We start from the raw sequence: 12,967 nt of genomic DNA, 5'->3' as shown, positions 1-12,967 counted from the left end.
TTGTCTACAGCAGTAACCTCACTTACTATCTGACTTTGAATCCTGCAGTATTCAAAAAAAAATTAAGCTTAAGATGTTTTTAAGCCTTTGGCATGTAAACAAGCATTCATCTACATGTCTGATTTAACACTGGTAAAATCTTAGTCAAACGTGATATTTCCTCAAATTTAAGAAATACTATCCAAACGATCAGCCATCATTTGAAGGAATGGCTGAATTGAGCTCAGGATTCTTCTCTTCCACACACACACTCTCCCTCCCCTACCCCTCCAAAAACAACTACTTGTTAAATTTAATATGATTATTAGAAGCTTTTTCCTGGCAATTCTACTTTTCCTCTCTCACTGTTGCCTTTTACTCTGCTCTGAGCTTTAAGCAGGTGTAAGGTTTTATTTTATTTGAAAGTTTTCTCTGTTTACATACTACCAGGCCAGAAGAATTTGGCCATGCAGACTATTCAGGAGAAGACGGGAAAGAATTTGTGGCTGTGCTTAATACTCAGTCAAGACTTTCAGTGTCTTCCTCATTAAACCTTAAAGCGAATTAAGATAATTAGTCAGAAACAATTCGATTTCTTCTCTTTCCAATAGGAACCTGAAGAGTTTTGAGCCTATTGATTCACTTCAAATTAGAAATTGTTGTCTGAGGAGATAAGACATGGGGAGAAAGGGAAAAGAGTTTTCCCCACTGTCTCTTATACTTGAAAATATTGATGAAAAGACATTCAGTGAATACAATTAACTTGGAATAAATGACAGTGAAAGTGTTGATCCAAAGCCTTGTTTTAAAAAGCTAACTTATGGCAATAAATACTTAAGACCTGAGTCTTCATAGTTTTATAGGCAAGTTCAGAAGTCACTTGCCAAATTAAACCAAATCATACCTGCTTTGATGTGCCTTGGAATGTGGTTGGTGTCCTTTTTTTTTTTCCCATTCTTTTCTCTCCTTATTTTAAGACCGGCAGACAAGAGGTGTTTTGTTTTGTTTTGTTTTAGCTTCCCCTCCCACCTCAGTAGCATTCAGATCACTTAGCCTTCAAGGAAGGATGCTGAACTCCTCAAGTAAAATGTATTTGTATGGTCCATCTCCCCACCCCCAGAACGTATGTTTAGAAACAAAATTTAATAGACTGAAAAGTATATGATATATATTTTTTAGAATTCATAAAAAAAATCAAGTGGTTGGGGTAAGAGGAAGCTGTATGGAAAGAGGTACTTAATATATTCTGCAAGTCGAGATAAGATGTATGGCTAGATAATAAAAGTGACGACTGATTCATCAATATATGCCCATAGCATCTCATAATAAAAGGGGCTGTGGAGATCAGCCTGTCAAATGAGGCTCCCGAAGTTAGGTGAAATCCCAGAAGCCTCTTTTGGGTAGTGCTTTCCTTTTTATGCCTAAAGTGGGGATCCAGGTACCAAACATGCCTCTTAAATGCCAGTAAAGTTTGTAAACTGAAAACAAGAACACAAGCTAATTTTTTTTTATTATAATAACTTTTAATTGACAGAATCCATGCCAGGGTAATTTTTTTACAACATTATCCCTTGCACTCACTTCTGTTCCGATTTTTTCCTCCCACCCTCCACCCCCTCCCCTAGATGACAAGCAGTCCTATATATGTTGAATATGTCGTAGTATATCCTAGATACAGTGTATGTGTGCAGATGCAAACAGTTCTCTTGTTGCACAGGGAGAATTGGATTCGGAAGGTAGAAATAACCCGGGAAGAAAAACAAAAATGCAAACAGTTTACATTCATTTCCCAGTGTTTTTTTTTCTTTGGGTGTAGCTGCTTCTGTCCATCATTGATCAATGGAAACTGAATTAGGTCTGTCAAAGAAATCCACTTCCATCAGAATACATCTTCATACAGTATCGTTGATGACGTATATAATGATCTCTTGGTTCTGCTCATTTCACTTAGCATCAGTTCATGTAATTCTCTCCAAGCCTCTCTGTATTCATCCTGCTGGTCATTTCTTACAGAACAGTAAAATTCCATAACATACATATACCACAATTTACCCACCATTCTCCAATTGATGGGCATCCACTCATTTTCCAGTTTCTAGCCACTACAAACAGGGCTGCCACAAACATTTTGGCACATACTGGTCCCTTTCCCTTCTTTAGTATCTCCTTGGGGTATAAGCCCAGTAGCAACACTGCTGGGTCAAAGGGTATGCACAGTTTGGTAACTTTTTGAGCATAGTTCCAAACTGCTCTCCAGAATGGTTGGATTCGTTCACAACTCCACCAACAATGCATCAATGTCCCAGTTTTCCCGCATCCCCTCCAACAATCATCATTATTTTTTCCTGTCAACTTAGCCAATCTGACAGGTGTGTAGTGGTATCTTAGAGTTGTCTTAATTTGCATTTCTCTGATTCATAATGACTTGGAGCATCTTTTCATGTGACTAGAAATAGTTTCAATTTCTTCATCTAAAAAGCTTTAGGGAGAGGACAGCTTGGCTTGAGCTTCCCATCAAGGGCCTCCTGCATGTTCACTCTTTCTGGAAAATATGGCAGCTCAAGACAAAGTCATAGGAAAAAAATCCAAACAAAACAAAACAACAACAACAACAAAGCAAGTTTGGCTCCTCATAAGTTTATTTTCATTTCCTCATCAGAAGTCAGAATAAATACATAGACAAGCAAATGTATGTTTTATACAGGAAAGGTTGCAACTTTATTCAAAACCAGGAGATACAATCTTCTTTTTTAGATAAAATATTTTCCTAAAGCATACGTGATAAAGGATGCATTATGTCACATTTGAGGGTATATTCTGAAAGTGGGGGATTGCAAACCCAACTTCGAGTACCTAGTCATGAAATTTAGGGGGGCTGAATAAGACCCCAGCAAAAGGGCATATCCCTGCGAGCATCTCAGGGTGCTGGCTGATGGGGCCAGAGGGTGGGGATTATCTTGCCCCTCAATGAACCTTAGTTGCCATGGACACCATGGTTAGCTAGTTGAATTTCCACAGCTACTCCATGTAAGCAGGGAGGAGAAGTGACAGGATTATCTTTTAAAATTCCTTGCGGACAAACCAAATTATCCAGACTCCATAGATACTGTGTCCAGTCAGAAGGCCAGGTTATGATGTCAACCCCTGAGGTTATTTTTCCTCCTCTAAAAGAACCTGTGGGTAGCTCCACTTCTCTGCCAGCCCCCTTCGGGGTGAGCTCACCTGCTAAGGGTCACAGCTTCATTAGATACTGCCCATCTTAGCATGTCTTTCCCCTTCTTCTGGGACTTGCCTCTGTCTTAGTGGCATCTCCCCCCTTGTTAATCGTTGATCTTCGCCTCTTGATGGAGTGAGGAGAGAGGACAAGGGAGGGATTCCCATGGGGATGGGTAGATGAAGGACTCTAGGAAGGTAATGTAGAGGGCAGAAGTAAAGCAAAGAATGAGGAGGGATAGGGTCACTTCATCTGCAGGATGAGAAAGACAGTGAGGAAAATTAGGAGAGAGGGAGTGATTGCGGCTTAGAATGTGAATGGGATGGATTTACCCACAAAACAGGGTAGCAGAGTAAAAAGTTGAATTCGGTAGTATCTTGCTTTCAGGTAACGCTGGAAAAACCAGAGCTACATCGTAACAAACTGACAGAACCAGCCTTTAACCTGTGGGTGGCGGGAGCCAAATATTTCAGGCTAGAAGTAGGAGAGTCAGGAATGAAACAGGAGTTTAATTTCTGAGGGAAATGGCTTGCAAGTGAGAGGGAGAGGAGACAGGTGTTGGCCGATTCTTGATTTTACCTGTGGGTAGACAAGAGTCAGTGTAGTGCAGCAATAGCCGTGAGGCACAAGAGTAACAGGGAGTCAAGGCTGTCTGGTGACAAAGTATCCTGTTCATAGCAGAGCTTTGTGCCTGGGCCTGTTGGTCCTTAGAGTCTATCAGTTCCAGAAGGTCAGTGCTCAGGGTTATTGTTACGCAAAGCTCAGGGCACAGCTTGCTTGCTGGACCTTAGCTCTGGAAAGCAGAGTGTCTTTTAATCTTGACCACACAAAGATATAGTAAAGGGCAGCGATAGAATTTAGTCTGTAGGGAAAAGGCAGGATAGTTACTGTTATGTCAGACCGAGGTAAAGTTAAAATAGATTTAATCAAGTAGGCAAGAGGGGAAGGGAACTACAGTATGTGTCAGCAATGGTATTCAGCACTGCTTTAGATCACGTAAACACCTTGACGGCATAAAATCCCAGAGCGTCTCCTTGCCAACATAGACACAGGAACCATATGGGCCTAAAACACAGAACATCTTTATATAATTAAACTCAGATCTAAATGGTTGATGTAAATATTTATCCTTTATGGAGAGGTAAAGCCAATATGATTTTGTACAGGAAATTTTAGCTAAATCTATTTATTAAACGCCATCTAGTTAAATATTATTTTACAGAGTTAGAAAAAATGATAAAGTTCACTTGGAAAAACAAAAGCTCAAGAACTTCAAAGAAACTAGTGGAAGAACACGTAAAGGGAGGAGATTCATCATCAGTATCAGACCTGACAACTATATTATAGGAAGGACATGCTTAATATGTAAAAAAGTGATAATCCCAATAACCTAAAACTAAAATTTTCTCACATAAATAAAACCAAGACAGTCAACAATAGAAGGGATTCAGAAAACTGGAGTTGGGGAAGAGGGGAAGAACTGTTGTCTCTCGGATGGAATGTGATTGAGTGGGGATCCTGCTGAGGTGTAGGAAATGATGAGCTCAGTTGATTTAGAAAAATATGGAAACACTTGGAGTTGTAAAGGAAGATGCTATCCAACTCCAGAGAAACAGGTGACAACTGGAAATCACAATAATATGGTCTTACATGTGTATGAGTACGGATGTGTAGCTTCATAGATATCTGTGTCTATGTATCTATAGCTGCTGAGGAACGAGGCACCCCAACAGTGTTTGGAGGTCCCCAGGGCGGTGTCGCAGTTATGGTGAAAAGTTAATGGCAAGGGGTAGATCATCACTGAAAACAGTGGGCTAGGGTCCAGAAAGGAATTGGTAGAGTGCTAAGAGGCAGAGGACGACTTTATCCAGCGTTCTGTCCTGGACACGCTAATTCCATGGCCCAGAGATAGGGCAGAAAAGTGGTCTCTGGAATTCGGCTCTTGCTGACCAGATGATTATTGACCAGATCATCGGTCAGCCACGCACTGAGGCGTGGCTTGGTAACTGGGTTCCCTCCGACAGGATTATCAGTTAGCAATGAATTGGGGTGTAGTCTATTCAAAATCAGACAAGATTTGTTGTTCTCAGAGTGGGAGTTGTGGCAAGTCCCTGAGGCAGACTCTAAAGCCAGAAGATTTAGGATTACTGACTTACTGTTAAAATCAGGGGACCACAACATCATGTTACATCCTTTTCACTCTCAAGCAGTCACCCCCCCAAATTCATTTGGGACAAAGGGACAGAGGGCTCATCTTGTGGAGCTGCTTCATGCTGATAGGGCGCCTAGAGCTGGCCCTACTTCGTGGGGGTCAGACCGGGAGGGGAAATGCGCCATGTGAAGATGGCAGCAGCAACATTTAGGGCATGTCTGAGTCAGGCAACCCTCGACATTCAGCCTGAACGAGAAGTTGGAAGTCGGTCACGTGAAGCCTGCTGGAAACAAGTCTCACAAGTCGGTTAAAAACGCAGGGGCCCAAGATGAGCAGACAGGAATGATTAAAAGTGGGACTCATATAAGGGTTAGTAGAGACCATAGCCGGAAACCCCATCTAGCGGAAGACAGAGGGGGGTGGGCGAGTGGAGAGAGGAGCCTGGTTATGATGAGATTTTTCATCAATGTCTTGCATCCAGCCAGCTTTCTCTGAGATTCTCTCAGTAGAAGCTCAGCTGTCCCTGAGCTGTCATGGACGCAGTTCAGGAGGTACTGACAAGGGCACAGACACCTCTCCTGGAGGCAAGAAGAGGACCCAAGGCCAACCTGTTGTCTGCAACCTGTGAGCAAGAGAGTCCAGAGATTCTTGGCACTCTCGGAGAGAGGTGCAGTTTCCATAGGCCAGCTGGTTTGTTGGCCGTCAGGCTGGAGGATATTCCTCATGGTCTGAGGGAACTAGCAATGCTGTGCCCTTCCTTAAATGCCAAAGAACATTCCCCCCAAATGCCCCCTTTTATCTCCTCCAGGGACTTGAAGCAACCATGTTAAACACAGTGAAAGGGGCGCTCAGGTGACCTAGAGTGCTGCAAACAGCATAGTGTTTAAAAAAGTAGAGACAATTACAGCCTGGCGAGGGCTCTGGTCAGAGGCGCTCCTTTTAACGGGTCCCTCAGGAACACCGAAGTAGAACCCATTTCACAAAGAAAAGCATCTCCCTTATTAGGTGCACAGATGGTACCTGAGGTCAAGTTTTGAAGTAACTCCCCAAGTTAGTTGCCCCAAGGATGAGGAGGACGGCATGACATTGGCCAGGTTGGTTCTCAGGAGGAGGAAGATGCTTCAAGGAAGGTGATCTAGAAGCCTTTCTTCTAGAGTGAGCATGCCAGGGTCATCTTGAAATGGGGACCCTCCAATCACTGCTCAGGGTGGTCCATCGCCATAGGCACTGCTACCCTTGACCCACCTGTCCAGCTAGTACATGGTGCCGAGGTGAAAGTGCATCAGGTGTGAGAGGAGTTCCACTCCTTGGCAACAACAGCATTGGTACAAGCCATTGTCCCCACATCAGGGACTTTGAGGCTACAGTGACAAGTACTGCCCTGTCACAATGGTGTGGAGAAGAGATAGCTATGAGGTCCTTTCCAGCGAGAAAACAGGGGTGGTCAGGTTAGAGTCTTTCTCCTGGGGATAGCTAGTACAAATGGGGGGGCATGCGGGGTGGAGATTTGGTGGCATTTGGGAAGGGACCTTTCCAAAGACGCATCAGGGCACCTCTGTGGATGCCTTGAGGATGCCGAGGCACACCCAACAATCCTGAATGCCCCCATTGCCCACAGAGTAGCCTGTGGGCTGACTGAGAAGTTATCTCCCGCTGGCAGGGGCCCACAGAGTTACAAAGAGACCCGGAAGGAAATACTAGGCCTTAAGTTCTCATCCAGTGTTAGTTAAAGAACACCTGAAAAAACCAGTGGAAGTCCCAAGCAAGAAAAACTAGAGTGAAGGAAAGAAGGACAAGACAATTCTCACCTTCCTTCCCTTTCAGGGAAGCGTTTTCAGGGTCCAGGGGAAGACTAGTTTCAGGTCCTCTATGAGTTTGCAGGAATCTTCAGAAATCTCTAAGGGAGAAGGAACAGGAGCAGCGTGTCCGGCTGGGGGACGCTTCCAGTCACTTCTGCAGAGACCATTAGGAAAGGCCCTTGGCGCTTTTAAAAGAGGAAGGAGAGGAGGCCGGAGACTGGAAGGCAGGCAGGACGCTCTGGACGATCTGACGAGCTCGAGGTGGAAACAGATGGCGCAGTAGCTTGGGCCGAGAGATGCAAAAGTGAATGTCAAGTGCAGCTTCCCGAGCCTACCTAGGAGAAGGGAACCGCAATGGCATCGGGTTCAAGCCATCAGGCTGGGAGATTTAGTGTGAGAGGGAAGATGGACAGGAGAGAACGGAGAGGACTTCTCCTTCAGCTTGAAGATCTGAAAACACTTGAAACCCATCTGTGGAGCATGGCTGTCTCTCATGGCCCAATGGCATTCCCTGCATATTGACTCAGATGACACAGTTCCATGTCTTCAGCCTCTACTTCTGCCCAAAAGGGGCTTATTAAGTCTTACTTCCTGTCCTTCATAGTCTCCATAACATTAATTCTCCTAATCATATAATTAAAGACCTCAAATAACTTCCAAAACTACTAAAATAGTAATAAATAAAATCCAACCTAACAATACTGTGGTGGTTTCTTGGAAGCAGCCTTAGTCTCAGTTGAAATACATAATTACTCCAAAATCACGCCAGCTGATAAAAGTGCAAGCGTTTATTTCTCCTTACAAAATTAGCCCAGTTAGTTGAGGCCATCTCTCTGCCTGGCTCCAGGAGATCTTGCAGCTTTGTCCTTGGCTTCTGCCTCTGCTTTCTTCAGCCTCCAGCCAGCTCCGACTCGTGGCTTCTCAATCTCCAACTGAGGCAAGTACCCTTCTGTATCTCCCAGAGTGCTCTGTCTCCAACCCCAGTCGAAGTTTCCTAGAACTCCCTCCAGTGGCTCATAGGAACTGAATTTATGCTACTTCTCTGAGAGTGGGATTGTGGGATATCTCCAGCATGCTCTCTGAAATCTCCCAAACATGTGAACTCCATTGAGTTCTTAGATATTATGAGCTCTAGAGATGGAACACAAGCATTGTTTCCATCAGTATTAGCAACTTATCACCTTGTAAGGATTCACCAATAAGCACTGTAGCAATTCTATTGAGTTAACACCAGGATTCTGACATCACCTTGAGTTTTCACCTTGTTTCAAGTTGAGTTGACACTAGGATTCCAACACAATACCATTGCCCAACCCCGCAACCATACAAGAAAGATACCCCATTTCAATCCTGACCCACACAGATAGTTACCCAGCGAATCAAACAACTCAACAGCTCTGATAACCTCTGTTGGTGTTTTTCTTCTTTAAAATATAATGGTTCTCTCTGGGAGAGGGTTTCTTGGGAGGTTTTCTGAAGGCAGCCTTAGTTTCAGTTATAAGTAAATAACCACCCAAAATCGCAGCCAGCTGATAAAAGTTAAGATCTTTTATTGTGTCCCTCAATATAGCCCGAGTTACACATAAGTCATCAGCATTCTTATACATCACTAACAAATCCAACAGTCAGAGTTACAAAGAGAAATCCCATTTAAAGTAACTACTGATAGTATAAAATATTTGGGAATCTATCTGCCAAGGAAAATCAGAAACTTTATGAGCAAAACTACAAAACACTTTCCACACAAATTAAGTCTGATCTAACTCAACTGGAAAATATTAGATGCTCTTGGATTGGGCGAGCAAATATAATAAAGATGACAATATTACCTAAACCTAATCTATTTATTTAGCGCTATCCAATCAGACTCCCAAAAACTATTTGATGACCTACAAAAATAACAAACAAAGTTCATATGGAAAAACAAAAGGTCAAGAATGTCAAGGAATTAATGAAAAAAAATCAAATGAAGGTGGCCTAGCTGTACCAGATCTAAAACTATATTATAAGGCAGGGTTACTAAAACTATCTGGTATTGACTAAGAAATAGACTAGGGGATCAATGGAATAAGTTAGGTTCAAAGGACAAAATAGCCAATAACTTTAATTATCTAGTGTTTGACAAACCCAAAGACCCCAGTTTTTGGGATAAGAGTGCATTATTTGACAAAAATTGCTGGGAAAATTGGAAATTAGTATGGCAGAAACTAGGCATTGACCCACACTTAAGACCATACACACAAGATAAAGGTCAAAATGGGTTCATGATTTAAGGCATAAAGAATGAGATCAAAATAAATTGGAAGAGCATAGGATACTTTACCTCTCAGACCTGTGGAAGAGGAAGGAATTTATGACCAAAGAAGAACTAGAGATCACTATTGACTACAAAATAGAAAATTTTGATTATATCAAATTGAAAAGTTTTTGTACAAACAAAACTAATGCAGACAAGATTAGAAGGAAACAACAAACTGGGAAAACATTTTACAGTCAAAGGTCCTGATAAAGGCCTCATTTCCAAAATATATAGAGAACTGACTGTTATTTATAGAAATCAAGCCATTCAGCCCTTTTGTAGTGGCTATAAAACTGGAAACTGAATGGATGTCCATCAGTTGGAGAATGGCTGAATCAATTGTGGTATATGATTATTATGGAATATTACTGTTCTGTAAGAAATGACCAACAGGATGATTTCAGAAAGGCCTGGAGAGACTTACACGAACTGATGCTGAGTGAAATGAGCAGGACCAGGAGATCATTATATACTTCAACAACAATACTATATGATGACCAGTTCTGATGGACCTGGCCATCCTCAGCAACGAGAGCAACCAAATCATTTCTAATGGAGCAGTAATGAACTGAACCAGCTACGCCCAAGAAAGAACTCTGGAGATGACTAAAAACCATTACATGGAATTCCCAATCCCTATATTTATGCCCACCTGCATTTTTTATTTCCTTCACAAGCTAATTGTACAATATTTCAGAGTCTGATTCTTTTTGTACAGCAAAATAACGTTTTGGTCATGTATACTTATGGTGCATCTAATTTATATTTTAATGTACTTAACATCTACTGGTCATCCTGCCATCTAGGGAGGGGTGGGGGGTAAGAGGTGAAAAATTGGAACAAGAGGTTTGGCAATTGTTAATGCTGTAAAGTTACCCATGCATATATCCTGTAAATAAAAGGCTATTAAATAATAAAAAAAAAGAAAAAAAGAAAGAAATCAAGCCATTCTCCAGTTGATAAATGGTCAAAGGATATGAACAGACAATTTTCAGATGATGAAATTAAAACTATTACTACTCATATGAAAGAGTGTTCCAAATCACTATTGATCAGAGAAATGCAAATTAAGATAACTCTGAGATACCACTACACAGCTGTCAGATTGGCCAGAATGACAGGGAAAGATAATGCAGAATGTTGGAGGGGATGTGGGAAAACAGGGACACTGATACATTGTTGGTAGAATTGTGAACACATCCAACCATTCTGGAGAGCAATTTGGAACTATGCTCAAAAAGTTATCAAACTGTGCATACCCTTTGATCCAGCAGTGTTGCTACTGGGCTTATACCTCAAAGAGATACTAAAGAAGGGAAAGGGACCTGTATGTGCCAAAATGTTTGTGGCAGCCCTGTTTGTAGTGGCCAGAAACTGGAAACTGAGTGGATGCCCATCAATTGGAGAATGGTTGGGTAAATTGTGGTATATGAATGTTATGGAATATTATTGTTCTGTAAGAAATGACCAGCAGGATGAATACAGAGAGGCTTGAGAGACTTACATGAACTGATGCTAAGTGAAATGAGCAGAACCAGGAGATCATTATATACCTCGACCACGATACTGTATGAGGATGGATTCTGATGGAAGTGGATTTCTTCGACAAAGAGAAGATCTAACTCGGTTTCAATTGATCAATGCTGGACAGAAGCAGCTATACCTAAAGAAAGAACACTGGGAAATTAATGTAAACTGTTTGCATTTGTGTTTCTCTTCCCGGGTTATTTTTACCTTCTGAATCCAATTCTCCTTGAGCAACAAGAGAACTGTTCGGTTCTGCACACATATATTGTATCTAGGATATACTATGACATATTTAACATGTATAGGACTGCTTGCCATCTGGGGGAGGGGGTGAAGGGAGGGAAGGTAAAAGTCGGAACAAAAGTGAGTGCAAGGGATAATGTTGTAAAAAATTACCCAGGCATATGTTCTGTTAATAAAAAGTTACAATTTAAAAAAAAAAGGAGTAGACTGACCAGATCCCAATTCAACTGGTGAAAAATGGACTAGAAACTGAAAAATCTAAAGAAGGATATCTGTACTGAAATCACCAGAATTAGTCTGAGGAATTCCTCCCCACCACCAAATAATGATGATTGATGAGGGAAAAATTTTTGTGTCCTTTGTTAAAGAAGGATCCTCCATCCACTCCCTTGTCCCCCCAAGTTCTGTGGTTACAGCAAAACAACGATTTGACAAGATGAATCAGAGAGTAATCTGACAGATCCCAAAGAAAAATGATCTCTTGCCGATTTTCCTAATATAGAACTGAGGTTTGTGTCAGATTAGCATTCCCATAACTGAACCAAACTGGAACAAAAAAGGATCCTAAAATTGAACAATAACTCAGACCAGAATGGTATGTCAAAATATTTCCCCCCAAATTTACTGTGTTTGAAGAAACAGAATAATCAAAACAGAAAGACAGAAAAGTAATGCAAAACCAAAATGAAACAAAAGAGAACATTATTATGTACTCAGCAGAACATCATGGAGGAATCAAAATATATGACAACAAATACCAATTTAAGAAAGTATAGGTGATGTATATATTAGTATAAGAAATTATATTCGTGAGAGTCTGTCTTTCTTTTTTTCCTTGTAAATTGTTTTGTTCTCTGCTGCCCACCTTCTTTATTTTATTCTTTTTCCCCTCCTATCCTTCCCCCACCACCTCCAAGCAGGTTTCAATTAAGAAAGCATATATTTATATATGCATATGCAGATATATACATAAAGCATATCTATACATATATGCTGGATATGATGCTCATACATACACACACACATAGATACATAATATATCTCCCTTTCATTCCCCCATCCCCAAACCCAAGGAAGCTACAGTTAAAAAAAGATGTATTAATGTATACATATGTAGATATATACATACACACACATACTCACACACACCTCCTTCCCTCTTTCTTTCTTTCTTTCCTTCCTTCCTCCCTCCCTCCCTCCCTTCCTTCCTTCCTTCTCTTCTCCCTCTCCCCCATCCCCAGATACACATGTCTTTCTTATCCCTTTTGACTCTTTCATTAAATTCTGCTCTATACTTTGATTTACAATTCCTTAACTTCTCCCTACTCAGGGATTCTTCACTTATCATTCTTCCCTTATCCTTTGCTTCTCCATCCATCTATCCCTCACCCCTTATTTCTTTTCTTTTGTCATTATAGCTTTTTATATACAAAACATATGCATGGCTAATTTTTTTTTTAGAGACCAATTCAATAGTTTATTAAATGGAGAGAAATACTGGGACCAATGGATCCCAGGGCTAGACGAGACTATCATCTCAAACAGTCTAGCCGGCTAATTTTTCAACATGCACCCTTGCAAAAACTTTTGTTTCAACTTTTCCCCTCCTTCCCTCTACCCCCTCTCCTAGATGGCAGATAGACCAATACATGTTAAATATGATAAAGTATATGTTTAATATATGTATACATATTTACACCGTTACCTTGTTGCACAAGGAAGATCGGATTTAGAAAGAAAGTAAAAATAACCTG

Source organism: Sarcophilus harrisii, chromosome X (assembly GCF_902635505.1).
Source record: "Sarcophilus harrisii chromosome X, mSarHar1.11, whole genome shotgun sequence".
Classification (NCBI taxonomy): Eukaryota; Metazoa; Chordata; class Mammalia; order Dasyuromorphia; family Dasyuridae; genus Sarcophilus; species Sarcophilus harrisii.
Note: the sequence above shows the minus strand (reverse complement) of the source record.